This window comes from Schistocerca cancellata, chromosome 3, assembly GCF_023864275.1.
Source record: "Schistocerca cancellata isolate TAMUIC-IGC-003103 chromosome 3, iqSchCanc2.1, whole genome shotgun sequence".
Lineage (NCBI taxonomy): Eukaryota > Metazoa > Arthropoda > Insecta > Orthoptera > Acrididae > Schistocerca > Schistocerca cancellata.
Genome location: NC_064628.1, coordinates 48,661,296 through 48,677,727, shown reverse-complemented (window position 1 = coordinate 48,677,727; position 16,432 = coordinate 48,661,296). Strand labels below are relative to the sequence as shown.

Below are 16,432 nucleotides of genomic sequence, written 5' to 3'. Positions count from 1 at the left end.
TCCCCGCAGCGTGCGTCATGTGCACCAGTGGTAGCCTTGACAGAGCACTAGGCGTGTTTGGCGGAGGTCCGGGTTATTAATGGCATGTGTACACTGTGGCTGGTTTGTCCGCTAGGGCCCTCTGGCGTAAAGAGCGCCAGGGATATCGAGACGTAGCGGCGACATCGCTTAGCGAAATTTTGCTTGACTCATTATAACATTCTGATGCCGTGTAGGTATCATTATGTGACAAATGAGTACGTATCACGGCCAGTGCTTCTTCATATTCGTAGCTTTATAATCAGCCTATACAGCGAACGGAAGAAGACGCATTTGCTCTCATTAGCTTAATAATAATAATAATAATAATAATAATAATAATAATTCTTCGCAAACCGAATTCGCATCCTGCCCCGCCAAACCCACAAATCTGAAAGTTCAGCATGAGTTCGAAGAAAGCCAAAATAAATACTGAATATTAGTTTGTAGCGATTGTACCCAGAGTCGTGAAATCTCAAAACTGTTTCTTCATTCACCACTAAACTTACATCAGTTGTCTCCCCCCACACTCATACATCAATATAGCTCACGTTTTGTGTACCTACTTGCACACGATTACGGCACAATTGCTGCTGGTCGAATGGAATGAGTTACAACGACCTGCTGTTTATCGTCTTTAAATTTATTGGCGTTGAGAAAGAAAAGGAAATGACAGTGCTGACGGAACGTGCAACTTTAATATTAAAGTCTGTGATGTCCAAGTTACTGCAGGAGAGACATGGTCTTAAGCGGCGTAGAATTAAGATAGTTACTCAAAAGAGGAACAGGCAAAGTGCGCATTAAATGTCCCACTGACTACAAGGATAAAGGTGTTATTAGCAGCATTTTCTGCGATATTATGAACAATTTGAGAAATAAAATTTTGCGACAATTTCGCTGGTTTTTTTCCCCATAAAACTGGACTTAAACGTAAGAAAGGAAACTCTGAAAAAAATTGATCTGTGTATGGCATTTGGTTTTGAAAGGGGGGCACAGCATAAGCGGGTCATTTTTGAACGAGATGGTCTTTACAAAACATGAATACTGGATTAGATTTTTACGAAAAAATGAAGCATCAACATTAAAGCGACCAACGGTTTAGTCAGACGAAACATGGATTCATACACATTACTTACTTATATACTTAACCGGCGATCAGGGACCTTGTTGATTATGCGCCGACCTTAGAAACTGCCACCAGCAGATCCTGTCCTGTGCAGCTTCCGTGTAGTACGCTGTGAATTGTAGTTGTTGCACGTCTTTGCGTAGCCCATCCTCCCACCTTGCTCTGTCCTCTCCGGGGCCACTTTCCCACTGGCCTTTGTACCACCACTACTTTTGGAATAACATTAACTGTCATCCTTACAACATATCCAGCGAATTGCAGTCGTTTCAGCTTTGCTTTTAGTACAATATTGTGCTGATTCATCATAATATATATATTTTTTAGTATTCTCCACCCTTTTTCTTCCCGAACTGACCCAAAACTCTCATGATTTTCTCTTTCGCTCTTGGTGACACTCAATGTTTCTATGCTACGTAACAGAACTTGGCCAGTTATCGTATTACATTCCTTCATTTTAACTTTCGTTGAGATTATCCTTGATTTCATTGTTGGTTTTAGGTTGTTATAAGATCAGGAAGCATTAACGATTCGTTGGTTTACTTCAATCTGGACATTATTTCTCTGGTTAAAGTGTGATCCCCAAGTATTTGAAGTTATGTACTATCTTCAACTTCCTCTCTTCCATCTGTAAATACCCATGCTCGTTGTGGTACATCATTTTACTTAGTTCTATAACTTCTTGGTTGATTCTCACGCCCACCTTCCCTGCACTACTGCACTCGTCCTCCACTGTATTTATCATTTCTTCTCTTGACTATGACGTAGCTGTCATATCATCTGCAAACGCTAACATTTGCAGATTTCCATTCAGGTTGATGCCCTTTCCTACGCTTTTCATTTTGTGTAAAACTTTCTTAAGGACGAAGAAAAATAATTCCGGCGACAATGCGTCATCTTGACCTTTTATGCAGAATGCCAATAAGTGCATGTGCTTCTATGCTTTGTATGCACATTATATTCCGAATAAATGTTTTCAGTGATTTTGTGTGTGTGTGTGTGTGTGTGTGTGTGTGTGTGTGTGTGTGTGTGTAATATTGTGAAACAAAAGTTCAGCTCAATGTTCAGACGTGTAGCGTGTAATAGCCCTTCACTTATAATAATACTAGATTGTATGCTGTTATCACATCGCCTCCATGTTCCTCAGGCACAAACGCGACGATGCTGCTACGCTCGCCAAGTCTTCAGTTAGATTTGCTGCATAATGCAATGTCTAACCTCGAGGTTTGCACATAATTTGGTGCCTCTTGCTAGCTAAACACAGAGATTCTGGTCAATTTTTCTCCCAACTGGAGATACCACGTCACCATTTCGTAGTGGTCCTTCACAAAGACAGGATCCAGGAAAAGAATATGTGGCAGATGACCGTTTGGATCTTTTTTTATGCCTATTTGACATTGTCACAGTTTCACTGCCTTAGCCAGCACGCAAGAATCGGTAGTATGTTTGACTAAGGGATTCATGAATCACAACAGTCAGTATACAGTTATTTGAGCGGGCGGCAACAATGTGTAGAGAGATGCAGAGGAACGAGCAAAAAGGCTCAGTTGTCGGTACAGCAAATGACAAGCTATGATCCATTAGTAGGTTGCTGGGAACTGTAGTTTGTTTACAAAGGAGATTGCATACAAAACTCTTGTAAGGCCCACACTGCTCAAATGCATGAAGCACGTATCAGTTTAGACCAGGAGGATACATCGAGCCTTATGGAAAGAAGGGCGGTGCGAATGGTCACAGGTTGTTTGACTAGCGGGACGAATGTGGCAGAAATGTTCAAACAGTTCAGCAGGCACACACCTGAAAAAAGACGCCGTACATTCCACAAAAACCTTTTCAGAAACCGCCAAGAACCGTCTTTTAAGGTACTGTCTGATCAGAAGTTCCCGAACATGTGTTCGTGAACGTTAATTGGGGTGTGTCTACCCTCCGCCTTTATGTTGCCTTTGTAGCGACACTTTCAATGAGGTGACGAAATGTCTTTCGAGGAATGGCAGACAGTTCCTGCTCAGGAGAAAAACCAGATAAGATAGTGATGTTGGCCACTGGGGTTTGGAGCGTAATCATCGTTCTAACCCAGTGGTTCCCAACCTTTCTTGGACCATACCCCTGAGTGCAATCAGACATTAGTTAGTACCCCCATTAGTACCCCACATTATCACCAATTTTAGCACTTAACTAAACTGTAGAATGAAAGACTGTGTGTGTGTGTGTGTGTGTGTGTGTGTGTGTGTGTGTGTGTGTGTGTGAGGAGGGTGTGCTAGAATGAATGAAGGAATCCGTGGTGCATCGCAGGTGCTACCACTCCTTCTCAGATAAGAGAACTAACTACCCACAGTGAGGTAAGACACTTGTTACAAAACATACTTCCCCTGTATTATTCCTCTCCACTGCTGCACTTACTTAATCTGCATATTGCAATGCCATTTAAAATCAAGCAAGTTAAAATGTGTGCACTGTAATTACTGTTCGCAAATCACTTCACTGCTGCACTAATTACTGATAACTTACATAATCAGACATTTTGCCGTTGGTGATAGACCGTGCAAATTGTTATATCAAAATAGGAAGCAGTGCTGAAAGAATTCTATCAAAGTGTGATTCACTGCATCTGCCTTTCCCATGACCTGCACTATCTAGCAGAGGAAGCCAGAAATAATTTTCCTGAAGTTAACAGTATCATTTCTTGGGCTATGGAAGTATTTGCTAAGGTCCTATCTGCAATCAGTCATTTAATGAAATACACTGAAATGCCAAAGAAACTGGTATTATAGGCGTACGTATTCAAATACAGAGATATGTAAACAGACAGACAATACGGCGCTGAGGAGTTCTTAGATCGGATACTGCTGCTACAATGGCAGGTTATCAAGATTTAAGTGAGTCTGAACATGCTATTATAATCGGCGCACGAGCGATGTGACAAGGCATCTCCGACGTAGCGATGAAGTGGGAATTTTCCTGTACAACCATTTCACCAGTGTACCGTGAATATTAGGAATCCGGTAGAACATCAAATCTTAGACATCGCTGCGGGCGGAAAGAGATTCTACAGGAACGGGACAAACGACGACTGAAGAGAATCGTTCAACGTGACAGAAGTGCAACCCTTCCGCAAATTGGTGCATTCAACGAAACAGCATCGATATGGGCTTTCGGAGCCGAAGGCACAAAGCCTTACGCCTCGCCTGGGACCGTCAACACCGACATCGCACTTTTGATGACTGGAAAGACGTCCCTTTTCGGACGAGTCTCGTTTCAAATTGTATCGAGCGGATGGACCTATACGGATACGGAGACAACCTCATGAATCCATGGACCTTGCATGTCAGCAGGGGACTGTTCAAGATGGTGGAGGCTCTGTAATGATGTGGCTCGTGTGCAATTGGAGTGATGTGGGACCCCTGACACGCCAGGATACGTCTCTGACAGGTGACACGTACGAAAGCATCCTGTCTGATCACCTGCGTCCATTCATGTCTATTGTGCATTCCGACGGACTTGGGCAATTCCAACAGGACAATGAGACACTCCACACGTCCAGAACTGCTACAGAGTGGCTGCAGGAACACACTTCTGAGTTTAAACAATTCCACTTGCCACCAAACTCCCCAGACATGAACATTACCGAGGACATCTGGGACGCCTTGCAACGTGCTGTTCAGAAGGAATCTCCACCCCCTCGTACTCTTACGGATTTATGGACAGCCCTGCAGGATTCATGGTGTCAGTTCCCTCCAGCATTAATTAAGACATTAGTCGAGTCTGCCACGTCGTGTTGCGGAACTTCTGGGTGATCGTGGGGCCCCTAGACGATATTAGGCAGGTTTACCAGTTTCTTCGGCTCTTCAGTGTATATCTCAGTGCTAATGCACGGACTGCAAAAGCAGAACGGCTATCATGTGACACATGAAACAGGAAAAGTTTTGGACATTCGTTAAAATTACAGCATTTTTTTCAGCAGGTGAGTGAATTGTATAATAATTGAGTAGTGATGATGGAACGTGCAGAAAGAGCATCCAGGGAGCATTCTGGTGATCAGGATCAAATTGTAGGCAAACACCAATAGCGTCAAAGAAATATTACAGCCTTGGTTTGAACCATTTACCGCCTTGTTGAGTCTTCCTGCGTTGCCGTTTCATAGCTGTAACTGCCATGAAAAGCCGTCCGCTGTGGCCGTGCGGTTCTCGGCGCTTCAGTCTGGAACCGCGCGACCGCTACGGTCGCAGGTTCGAATCCTGCTTCGGGCATGGATGTGTGTGATGTCCTTAGGTTAGTTAGGCTTAAGTAGTTCTAAGTTCTAGGGGACTGGTGACCTCAGATGTTAAGTCCCATAGTGCTCAGAGCTATTTGAACCATTTTGCCATGAAAACTATTGTAGAAACTGTAGTAAGTTATTGCTCATCGTGCAAGCAATTGTTCTTTGTCTGCAAGCGCAACTATATATTCCCACTCGATTCAATGTATTACTTTGGGCGTTTGAAAAGTCCGAGACATGGCACCACCGGCGCGTATCGAGGTCATGTTTAGTTAGTAGCATCTTTGGAAAGAATGCACACCAAGTTTCAGCCATATTGGTCTATTTCTTTGTGTTTGGCATTCGTGTGAATCAAGGAAGTCGAGTGATTGTCAAAAAATGGACGAAAAAGAATTTCGCGTGGTGCTTAAACATTACTTCATAAATGGCTAAACGCCTCAGGAGACTAAAGAGAAGCTTGATAATCATTACAGTGACACTGCACCTTCGATTAGAATGGTTTATAAGTAGTTTCAAAAATTTTCGGAGTGGCCATATGGGCACAAGTGATGCTGAACGTCCTGGACGCCCTGTGGAGGTTACGACTCCTGGAATCATTGATAAAATCCATGATTTGATGATGGATGAAAGAAAAGTTAAGGTGCGTGAGACTGCTAGTGCTGTGGCAATCTCGAATGAACCGGTACATAATATTTTGCATAAACATTTGGACATGAGAAAGCTATCCGCAAGATGGGTTCCGCGATTGCTCACGCTTGACCAAAAACGGAATCGTGTGAAGTGTTGCAAGGATGGTTTGCAGCTATTCAGGAACAATCCGCAGGACTTCAAACGTCGTTTCGTCACTGTGGATGAAACATGGATACATTACTATACTCCTGAGACCAAAGAACAATCCATACAATGGGTTACCAAGGGAGAATCTGCACCAAAAAAGGCGAAGACCATTCCTTCGGCCTGAAATGTTATGGCGACTGTCTTTTGGGATTCGCAAGGGATAATCCTAATCGACTATCTGGAAAAGGGTAAAACTATTACAGGTGCACATTATTCATCGTTATTGGACCATCTGAAAACCGAGTTGCAAGAAAAACGCCGGCGATTTGACTACAAAAAAGTCCTTTTCCATCACGACAATGCACCAGCACACACATCAACAGTTGTGGTTGCAAAATTAATGGAAATAGGATTCCAACTCGTTTCACATCCCCCCTAATCTCCAGACTTGGCTCCCTCGCACTACTATCTGTTCTCCAATTTGAAGAAATGCCTGGCAGGGCAAAGATCTTATTCAAATGAGGAGGTGACTGCAGCAACTAATAACTATTTTGCAGACTTGGACAATTCTTATTATTTGGAAGGGATCAACAAATTACAACAGCGTTGAACGAAGTGTATAAGTCTAAAAGGAGATTATGTCGAAAAATAAAAAAGGTCTACCCCAAACACGTAAGTAGTTTTTATTTTTGCACGGACTTTTCAAACGCCGCTCGTATGTAATTTGTTCTATGTCCCACGGTAGCATATACATAAAATAACACCACCTCACACGCTCTGTTTCTGTGGAGATACTGGTTGATTGTTCGTTATTTCAGTGGCTGTCGCGCAGCCTCTGCACGCCGTCCTTGAGAAGCTGTTTTGTCGTCGAGAACCGTTCTCGCAAATAATTTACTCGACAGCTCTAATAAAATGTGAAAGCTGACGGGCACTTTAAGGCGTTCACTCCTTCAAGACTTTATAACGTGTCATTGCGTTAAGAGACTACTTGACACGTGTCAGCGTTAAGGTAGTTTACCATTTCATTTCTCCATTTCAGACATTCTGGTTTCTTCGAAATACTACTATCATGATGAAAAAGAGAAGAGTGATAAAATGTGTAATGTCTTGCGCCTTTGAAAGATTACGTTATGAGGTCTTAGAAAATAGCGTCAAACTCCATAATGACCATGATGTATGGGCACTTACACTTAACGATATGGTGGTAACGGTTTGATGCATAGCCAGTTTTAAACAGCTCGTCACATTAACAGAAACTAATACGCAGTAACTTTATCTTCCTTAATTGGCAGCGAAGTTGTTTGTCAGTGGGGGAATGCAAACACAGTTAGGAATCTTAATGTTACTCATGAGGTGCCTGCTATAAACAAGCGACGCCCAGGTCAACAAAGAAAGAACATTTTCTTGGCAGATGCGGCAGTGAAACAACATTTCGCGACAAGGACGGGCCGCGTAGCTTGGCAGTATCAAAATGCAATGCGTGCGCACATTCGTATACCAAAGCAGATCAGCTACATAGTTGCGTAAGGAAAATTCACAATTGACCTTCTATAGGTATAAAAATTTGCTTCCGTTTGCAGCAGGTATGTTGTGAAGACTTCTACAGTCTACCAATTTCGACAGTCAAGTTTGACGAGAAGGAAGTCGGTCCACGTGCTCAGGTCACAGCAGTAAATATTATTAGTAACGTGGCTGCCTGCGTTGTAAACATCGAGAGCTGAATTAAAGTGGGGACCCCAGCGAAGTAGTCAGACGTGTCACATGTACAGGGTTATTACAAATGATAGAAGCGATTTCACAGCTCTACAATAACTTTACTATTTGAGATATTTTCACAATGCTTTGCACACACATACAAAAACTCAAAAAGTTTTTTTAGGCATTCACAAATGTTCGATATGTGCCCCTTTAGTGATTCGGCAGACATCAAGCCGATAATCAAGTTCCTCCCACACTCGGCGCAGCATGTCCCCATCAATGAGTTCGAAAGCATCGTTGATGCGAACTCGCAGTTCTGGCACGTTTCTTGGTAGAGGAGGTTTAAACACTGAATCTTTCACATAACCCCACAGAAAGAAATCGCATGGGGTTAAGTCGGGAGAGCGTGGAGGCCATGACATGAATTGCTGATCATGATCTCCACCACGACCGATCCATCGGGTTTCCAATCTCCTGTTTAAGAAATGCCGAGCATCATGATGGAAGTGCGGTGGAGCACCATCCTGTTGAAAGATGAAGTCGGCGCTGTCGGTCTCCAGTTGTGGCATAGCCAATTTTCCGCGGGCTACGCGTGAAACTTTCCCGCACGCGTTCAACCATTTCTTCGTTCACTGCAGGCCGACCCGTTGATTTCTCCTTACAGAGGCATCCAGAAGCTTTAAACTGCGCATACCATCGCCGAATGGAGTTAGCAGTTGGTGGATCTTTGTTGAACTTCGTCCTGAAGTGTCGTTGCACTGTTACGACTGACTGATGTGAGTGCATTTCAAGCACGACATACGCTTTCTCGGCTCCTGTCGCCATTTTGTCTCACTGCGCTCTCGAGCGCTCTGACGGCAGAAACCTGAAGTGCGGCTTCATCCGAACAAAACTGAGTTTTTCTACGTATCTGTAGTGTGTCGTGACCATATGTCAATGAATGGAGCTACAGTGAATTTATGAAATCGCTTCAATCATTTGTAATAGCCCTGTATATGGCGGAGAGATCACAACTCTAATTAAGTGCTACCACGTGGGACACGTTTGCGCGCACTAAGTATCTAGACTAAGTGCCTGAACAATAGCACATGGAACAGAGCTTTATCGAGAGCCTCTCAGAAAACTGGCGTCATCGATTCTCACCGCAGACAAAACGGCCAGTGGCACTTACGTCTTGTCTTGAGACTAGGGGTTGAATATATCGTGCAAAACAACCCTGCCGGCCGCTAGCGGTTCTAGGCGCTTCAGTACAGAACCGCGCTGCTGCTGCTGCTGCTGCTGCCGCCGCCGTCGTCGTCGCAGGTTCGAATCCTGCCTTGGGCAGGGATGTGTGTCATGTCCTTAGGTTAGTTAGGTTTAAGTAGTTCTAAGTCTAGGGGACTGATGACCTCAGATGTTAAGTCTCATAGTGCTTAGAGCCATTTGAACCATTTGAAAACAATCCGGATTGCACTCAGGGGGAGAAAACTGACTGAACGTGCCGCACTACCATTTAGACTGGATGATCTTCCTTGTCATCTTCTCCTGTATTGTCTTCTAGCACATCGACTATTTTCAGACAAATTTTCTACCCAATTGTGTACTTTTTTTCCGAAATCTATTCCGAAATCTTCAGGCTTCATCTTCAGGTACCGAGGCACAGTTACCGAAATGAAATGCACTCAGAAAAATAAACACATCAACAAAAGTTGTGAATCAACACTAGCTTTCGAAATTCATGACACACAAAACGAAAATAGGCCATGACACATGTGTATATATTCATTTGCACTATGTCCTGACCACCCCATCAAAAAACAAACGTTTATGTACGGACAAACTCGTTTGTTTCCCAAGGTTTTTTTTTTCCACAACACTCCTGAGCAACGTCAATATTTATGGGACGTCTCCTTGCTCGGACGCAGGCTTGATTCCGTCGTAGCATAGAATCGATGAAATAATCAAGCCAGTCCTAGTCCAAATTGTTCCACTCTGCAACGGCGACTCTGAGTAAGTGGCGCAGAGTACGTGGTCATTGTCAACGTAAGAAGAAGAAAAAAAAGTTTCAGTCGATCCCACGCGTGTTCGATTGGGTTGATGGGGTACCGGCAGACCACTACATTCTGGTGACCTTAGCATGCTGAAGCAGCATGTTCACGAGAACAGCGTGATGAGCACGCGAATTATCATCCACCCAGGTGAAATTGTCACCAAAATGTTGGCAATACGGTCCCACTATTAGTTGCAGAACTTCATCCGTGCTCTATAGAGCACTGGGACTGCCCTCAACAAGCAGGAGAGTTCTACAGTGGCCCCATGTAATGCTACCCCAGAACATCACTTCACCACCACCTTAGTGCATACGAGGGACACAGTGTTTGAGGCCCTAGATATTACCGGGTTGTCTCCCAACACATTATCTGCGATTATCACGATACAGAGATGTCAATGCACAACATTCTACGTCAATCCTGGAGCGTCCATTTTGCGTGATTTCGTGTCCAATTGCATACACGTATTTTATTCACTGGCCGAAGGAACAGAATTGTATCGAAGGATTTCCGAAAGTCAAGAAACATGGCATCAATGTGAGTTAGCCATCTACTCCCTGTTGAATTTCATGAAAGAAAAAAGTCGAATTTCATACGATCAGTACTTGCCGAAACCATGTTGATTTTTTACATACAATTTGTTCGGTTCAAAATGGTTCAAATGGCTCTGAGCACTATGGGACTTAACATCTGAGATCATCAGTCCCCTAGAACTTAGAACTACTTAAACCTAACTAACCTAGGGATGACAGACACATCCATGCCCGACGCAGGATTCGAACCTGTGACCGTAGCTGTCGCGCAGTTCCAGACTGAAGCGCCTAGAACTGCTCGGCCACTCCGGCCGGCACAATTTGTTCGGTCCCCAGACAAGTCACAGTACGCGAGAAAAATGTATATTCAATATTCTACAGCAAAACAACTTCAGCCACGTGGTACGCTCCCTTTTCTAAGCTGCCAACAGAAACCTGATACAAGTTGTTCCGCATCCAGTCAGGTAATGTGACCTTTCCTGTATCGAGCGATTTTAACTGAACGAAATCGCGATTTTAACTGAACGAAATCGAACGTGTCCTTTTCAAAGGAACCAACCAGACATTTGCATCGAGCGACTGGTTTAAATTTCGGATAACCACATCTGGGTGGGTTGACAGGGGATATCTCATAGGCAACGACGTCCTCCAAAAAGTGGATCTAGCGTCTCGACCACTGCGCCATATCGCTCGGTGGCTGTGCCGAATGAAAGAAAGCACACCTAATACGGACGATCACTAGTTTAACGACTAGAGAGCTCAGCACTGTCAGCGCACAGAAGGACCACCTAAACAGAAGGGGAAACTACGGTAGGGTGACCTACTTACTGATCATTTTCATGTGATCCATTCATATGTGAATGAGCTAAGGACGCCCTGCATTTCTTCATAACGTTGTGTCAAAGCTGTATGTCTTGATATCGGTCCAATTATTAAAATCGCGCAGCATTCGTGAATTACACTCACAATTCAAGATAGTGACAATCTGAAGTGTGCATTAAGATATTGGAAACACGCGGTCGAAAAAAAAAATTACGAATATACCAAATTAGATATGTATTCAACGACAAAAGATGATCCAGAACCATACAGCCTAAGCGAAAAGGTAATCCAATGACATTTCTTTCATTCTGCGGAGCAGTCGTAAATAAAATGGGGCGCACCTAGGCGGATTAAGACGAGTGTTTTGTCCTTCGTGGAAAATTAAAGAAATCATGCATTCAGTTCAGGACAGTCTTGCCTTGAGAGTACCTGATGTTTATAACCTGACATTTTTATGTACGAATGAGAGAAGACTATTTGGGCTTACAGGTTTCAGAGACAAGGCTGCTTACGCTGGTCTGGAAGAGTGACTCTAAAATACAGAGTAAGAAACCACCACATCATCCAAGGTTTGTTTAAAGAGGCAAACATAGCAGAAAAGCTTCAAGAGAGCCCCCAACGCTGGCACGAGCAGGTCATGCGACCTAATCCAAACCCCACGACGAGAACTTGACATACAATAACCGAAACGATGACCAGGAAGGCCACCGATACATGGATTAGGGCCATAAAGATCGACCTGTAAACGACGGCGCTGTACCCTGAAACAACGCAAATACGTTCAGAATGGCGTAACAAGATTAGGAGGGCCGACCCCAAAGGCATGGGAAATAAGCCACGGAAGAACAAAAAAAATGTGGCAAAAATTCACACCGTGTCCGAGCGCTGTAACAAAGCGTCATCTCAAGGGAAGTCGGTGGCAGCACAACATGGGTTTACAAAAGGCTATGAAATGAAATGATCGTATGGCATTGTTGGCCGGCAGGCCCCATGCGGGGAAGTTCGGCCGCCGTATTGCAAGTCCTTTTTAGTTGACGCCACTTCGGCGATTTGCGAGTCAATGATGATGAAATGATGAAGAAGAACACACAACACCCAGTCATCACGAGGCAGAGAAAATTCCTGGCCCCGCCGGGAATCGAACCCTGGACCCCGTGCGCGGGCAGCGAGAACGCTACCGCAAGACCACGAGCTGCGGACACAAAAGGCTATAAGATCTATGAACAAAACGAAGTTCTTATCTGAAGCTTCCTCTTACTGGGACTCTGTAATAAAATCAGTGGTAGAATTTGGTTAAGAATATATAAATTCAACAGAAAGCGTGCCTATAATCTTAGCGCAGTCTCCCTCCCCCGCCACCCTACACACACACACACACACACACACACACACACACACACACACACACACACACACACACACCATTTGCTTACGATGAAATATCTGCCTCTGTAAAAGTACACAAACTAATCACTCTAACACTGACCTTTCGTGAAAACACATTTTTTGGGGCGAAGGGGTAGGGCAGAAATGTAGATGTTCGTAATTCTTTCGGCAGTATTTCGTAATAATATACTACTGCTGACATGAGGAAAGTTTCAAACCGATTTCTCATACACAAACAGCAGTTGACAGGCGCTGCCTGGTGAAACGTTGTGATGCCTCGTGTAAGGAGGAGAAATGCGTACCATCACGTTTCCGACTTTGATAAAGGTCGGATTGTAACCTATCGCGATTGCGATATTGCTGCTCGCGTTGGTCGAGATCCAATGACTGTTAGCAGAATATGGAATCGGTGGGTTCAGGAGGGCAATACGGAACGTCGTGCTGGATCCCAGCGGCCTCGTATCACTAGCAGTCGAGATGACAGGCATCTTATGCGCATGGCTGTAACGGATAGTGTAGCCACGTCTCGATCCCTGAGTCAACAGATGGGAACGTTTGCAAGACAACAGCCATCTGCACGAACAGTTCGACGACGTTTGCAGCGGCATGGACTATCAGCTCGGAGACCATGGCTGCGGTTACCCTTGACGCTGCATCACAGACAGGAGTGCCTGCGATGGTGTACTCAACGACGAACTTGGGTGCACGAATGGTAAAACGTCAATTTTTCGGATGAATCCAGGTTCTGTTTACAGCATCATGATGGTCGCATCCGTGTTTGGCGACATCGCGGTGAACGTACATTGGAAGCGTGTATTCGTCATCACCATACTGGCGTATCACCCGGCGTGATGGTATGGGGTGCCATTGGTTACACGTCTTGGTCACCTCTTGTTCGCAATGACGGCACTTTGAACAGTGGACGTTACATTTAAGATGTGTTACGACCCGTGGCTCCACCCTTCATTCGAACCCTGCGAAACCCTACATTTCAGCAGGATAATGCACGACCGCATGTTGCAGGTCCTGTATGGGCCTTTCTGCATACAGACTGCAGCCCTGGCCAGCACATTCTCCAGATCTCTCACCAATTGAAATCGTCTGGTCGATGGTGGCAGAGCAACTGGGTCGTCCCAATTCGCCAGTCACTACTCTTGACGAACTGTGGTATCGTGTTGAAGCGGTATGGGCAGCTGTACCTGTACAAGCCATCCAAGCTCTGCTTGACTCAATGCCCAGGCGTATCAAGGCCGTTATTACGGCCAGAGGTGGTTGTTCTGGGTACTGATGTCTCAGGATCTATGCACCCAAATTGCGTGAAAATGAAATCACATGTCAGTTGTAGTATAATATATTTGTCCAATGAATACCCGTTTATCATCTGAATTCATTCTTGGTGTAGCAACTTTAATGGCCAGTAGTGTAGTATTATCTTCTAAAGTCACCCTTCTGCGTAAAACTGGGGCCACCCATTTGCTCTTCCGACAACTGATAAATTCGTGGCAATTAATTTTACTTAGTAACGTTGCATGTAGACATTTAACCTATGTAACAGAATCAAGAGATTTACCATTAATGCTCTAATCGGATACAACAGGACATATTTCCTTGTCTGAGACGACCAAATGATTGAACAGAGAATGCTTTTTTTCCTATACATTGCACGAAACGAAAAATTCATCTGAACAGCAAAGGATTGAATTGGATTCCCCTTCGTACACTATGAAAACACTTTACTTGCATAATAGCTGTTATTTTAATTTTTACAGTTACGTAGTTTGAATTTGCAAGATAATTTATCTCTAAATTTAGTATTAGGACCTTGCAGACAAATATAAATATATTTAATATATCAGGAGATCATCATCCGAGTCGCTCGTGTGCAGCTATCAGTGAAGGCACTCAAAACCAACTAGGCGCTATAATCGCTTGACGCTACGTCTTATTATTAATAATAAAGCGTGGTTAAGTTCTTTATTCAGTTCTAAGGTAGCCGAATAGATAGCTCAGTTGGAGAACTAAATGCGAAAGTTACATTCCTGGTTCGATCTTGGTCCAGCACTATTTGAAGGTCAAAACTGTCAAATAATAATAAAACGAAACATAGTTTATTTCAGCTGTTCTCAAACTGAAACTAAGCTGAATAAGAATATAGTTAATAATAAATAAATTAGTGGAAGTATAGAAATAAAAAACAACTAACTACTCGTGTCGTGTGGAATTAACTTCCTAGACAAATGGTTGTTGGCTAAAATACTTACTGCAGTGATATCCAGTTATTCGAAACAAACTCGAGGATTACAACTGGATTCAGAGAGAAGAACAAAACTTCATGCAACATGCCCGAGCCGAGGTGTCTTTTGCGTCTGAGGAGAATGTTTCATTATTATTCAAATAAGCAAGGTCAACGGCTCAACCACTGTCATTAATAGTTTACAGGTTGCTGCTACTCCTGCGAATGAAATATCAGATTCATGGAAGAAGCTACTTCTCTCTATTTACTCCGTACCATCCTTTGGATATTACAGTAGATAAGCGGCAGCGTAATTTTTCTTGTATGCAGAGTACAGGTGCAGACAGATGATGATCCAGTCATCAACTCGAAAGATTGGTTTGACGGAGGACTCCAGGCCCTTTGCTTGCCAGTTTACAAGGCAGTCTGTGATGCATGATGTAGCAGCTGAGCTGAAATGAAGATGTTCATACATCATTCATCGGAGACTGCATTGTAAACTCATTTGTAGGTCGGAGGTTCTTTCCTCTGATGATCTGTTCACAACTAGTTTCTAGCAACGAGTCATGTCGTAATGTATGTCCAATCTCTCTCTCTCTCTCTCTCTCTCTCTCTCTCTCTCTCTCTCTCTCTCTCTCCCCCCATTCAACATGTTCTTTATTAGACATTTTTGTTGAAGAACCCCTTATTTCCGTACGACACTAGTCTATCTCTTCTTCAACAGTCTCCTGTAACACCACATTTAAATGCTTCTAAACGTTTCATTTGTCTTCCCCACTGTCCACGTCCCGTACCCATATATAGTGATGTCCTTCAAACAGAGCTTTTGATGAAATTTCTGTTTTCTCGAAGTTTACATTTTTGGATGTTAGTAGCTTTTTATTTTTATAATTAGCTCTGTTGACGTGTGCAGTCATTGCTACCATGTGTTTCTTGCATTTTTCTCGGTTGTCTATTTTACTGCCGAGAAAGCGAAATTCGATCCTCTTTCAACAGTGCCTTGCCCGGGTTTAACATTTAGCCATTCAGCTTTTCTACCAACTACACCCACCACTACCTCAGTATAAATATCATAGTCCCGTTTTTTTTTGTGGTTTTAGGGCGCAAAACTTCTATGGTCATTAGCGCCCAGCCCGTGACGTAAGACAGTAAAAAACAGAAATTGAAAACCAGCAGCAACGGGAACAAAGTCAGAAAATTGGAGAAACTAAAAATAGAAGAATGCTTAAAAATCCACTACAGAAAGGGGGTGGTTGTCCCCAAAAAAAGCTTCAAATGACTGACGTCATTTCACTGTCACTAATAAACTGGAGAACGCGGTCGGCTGAGCGCGTGTCATCTGCTAAAATCGACGATAGATCAGGCGATAGCTGTAGACGGGAGCGTAACGGATTAAAATAGGGGCATTCAATTAAAAGGTGTCTTACCGCCCACAGCTGAGAGCAGTGGGGACAGAGTGGGGGAGGATCGCCGCTTAAAAGATGTCGATGGCTAAAACGACAGTGCCCTATCCGGAGTCTAGCTAAAATTACCTCCTCCCGACGACGCGTTCGGGAG

At 43.8% G+C, this 16,432-nt stretch overlaps 1 protein-coding gene across 1 annotated transcript in view; it reads right to left on the bottom strand.

The window, feature by feature from the left end:
- The window catches only part of LOC126176929 (fumarylacetoacetate hydrolase domain-containing protein 2), a 160,016-nt gene that overhangs the window by 34,873 nt on the left and 108,711 nt on the right, over positions 1-16,432 (bottom strand). The window lies entirely within an intron of this gene.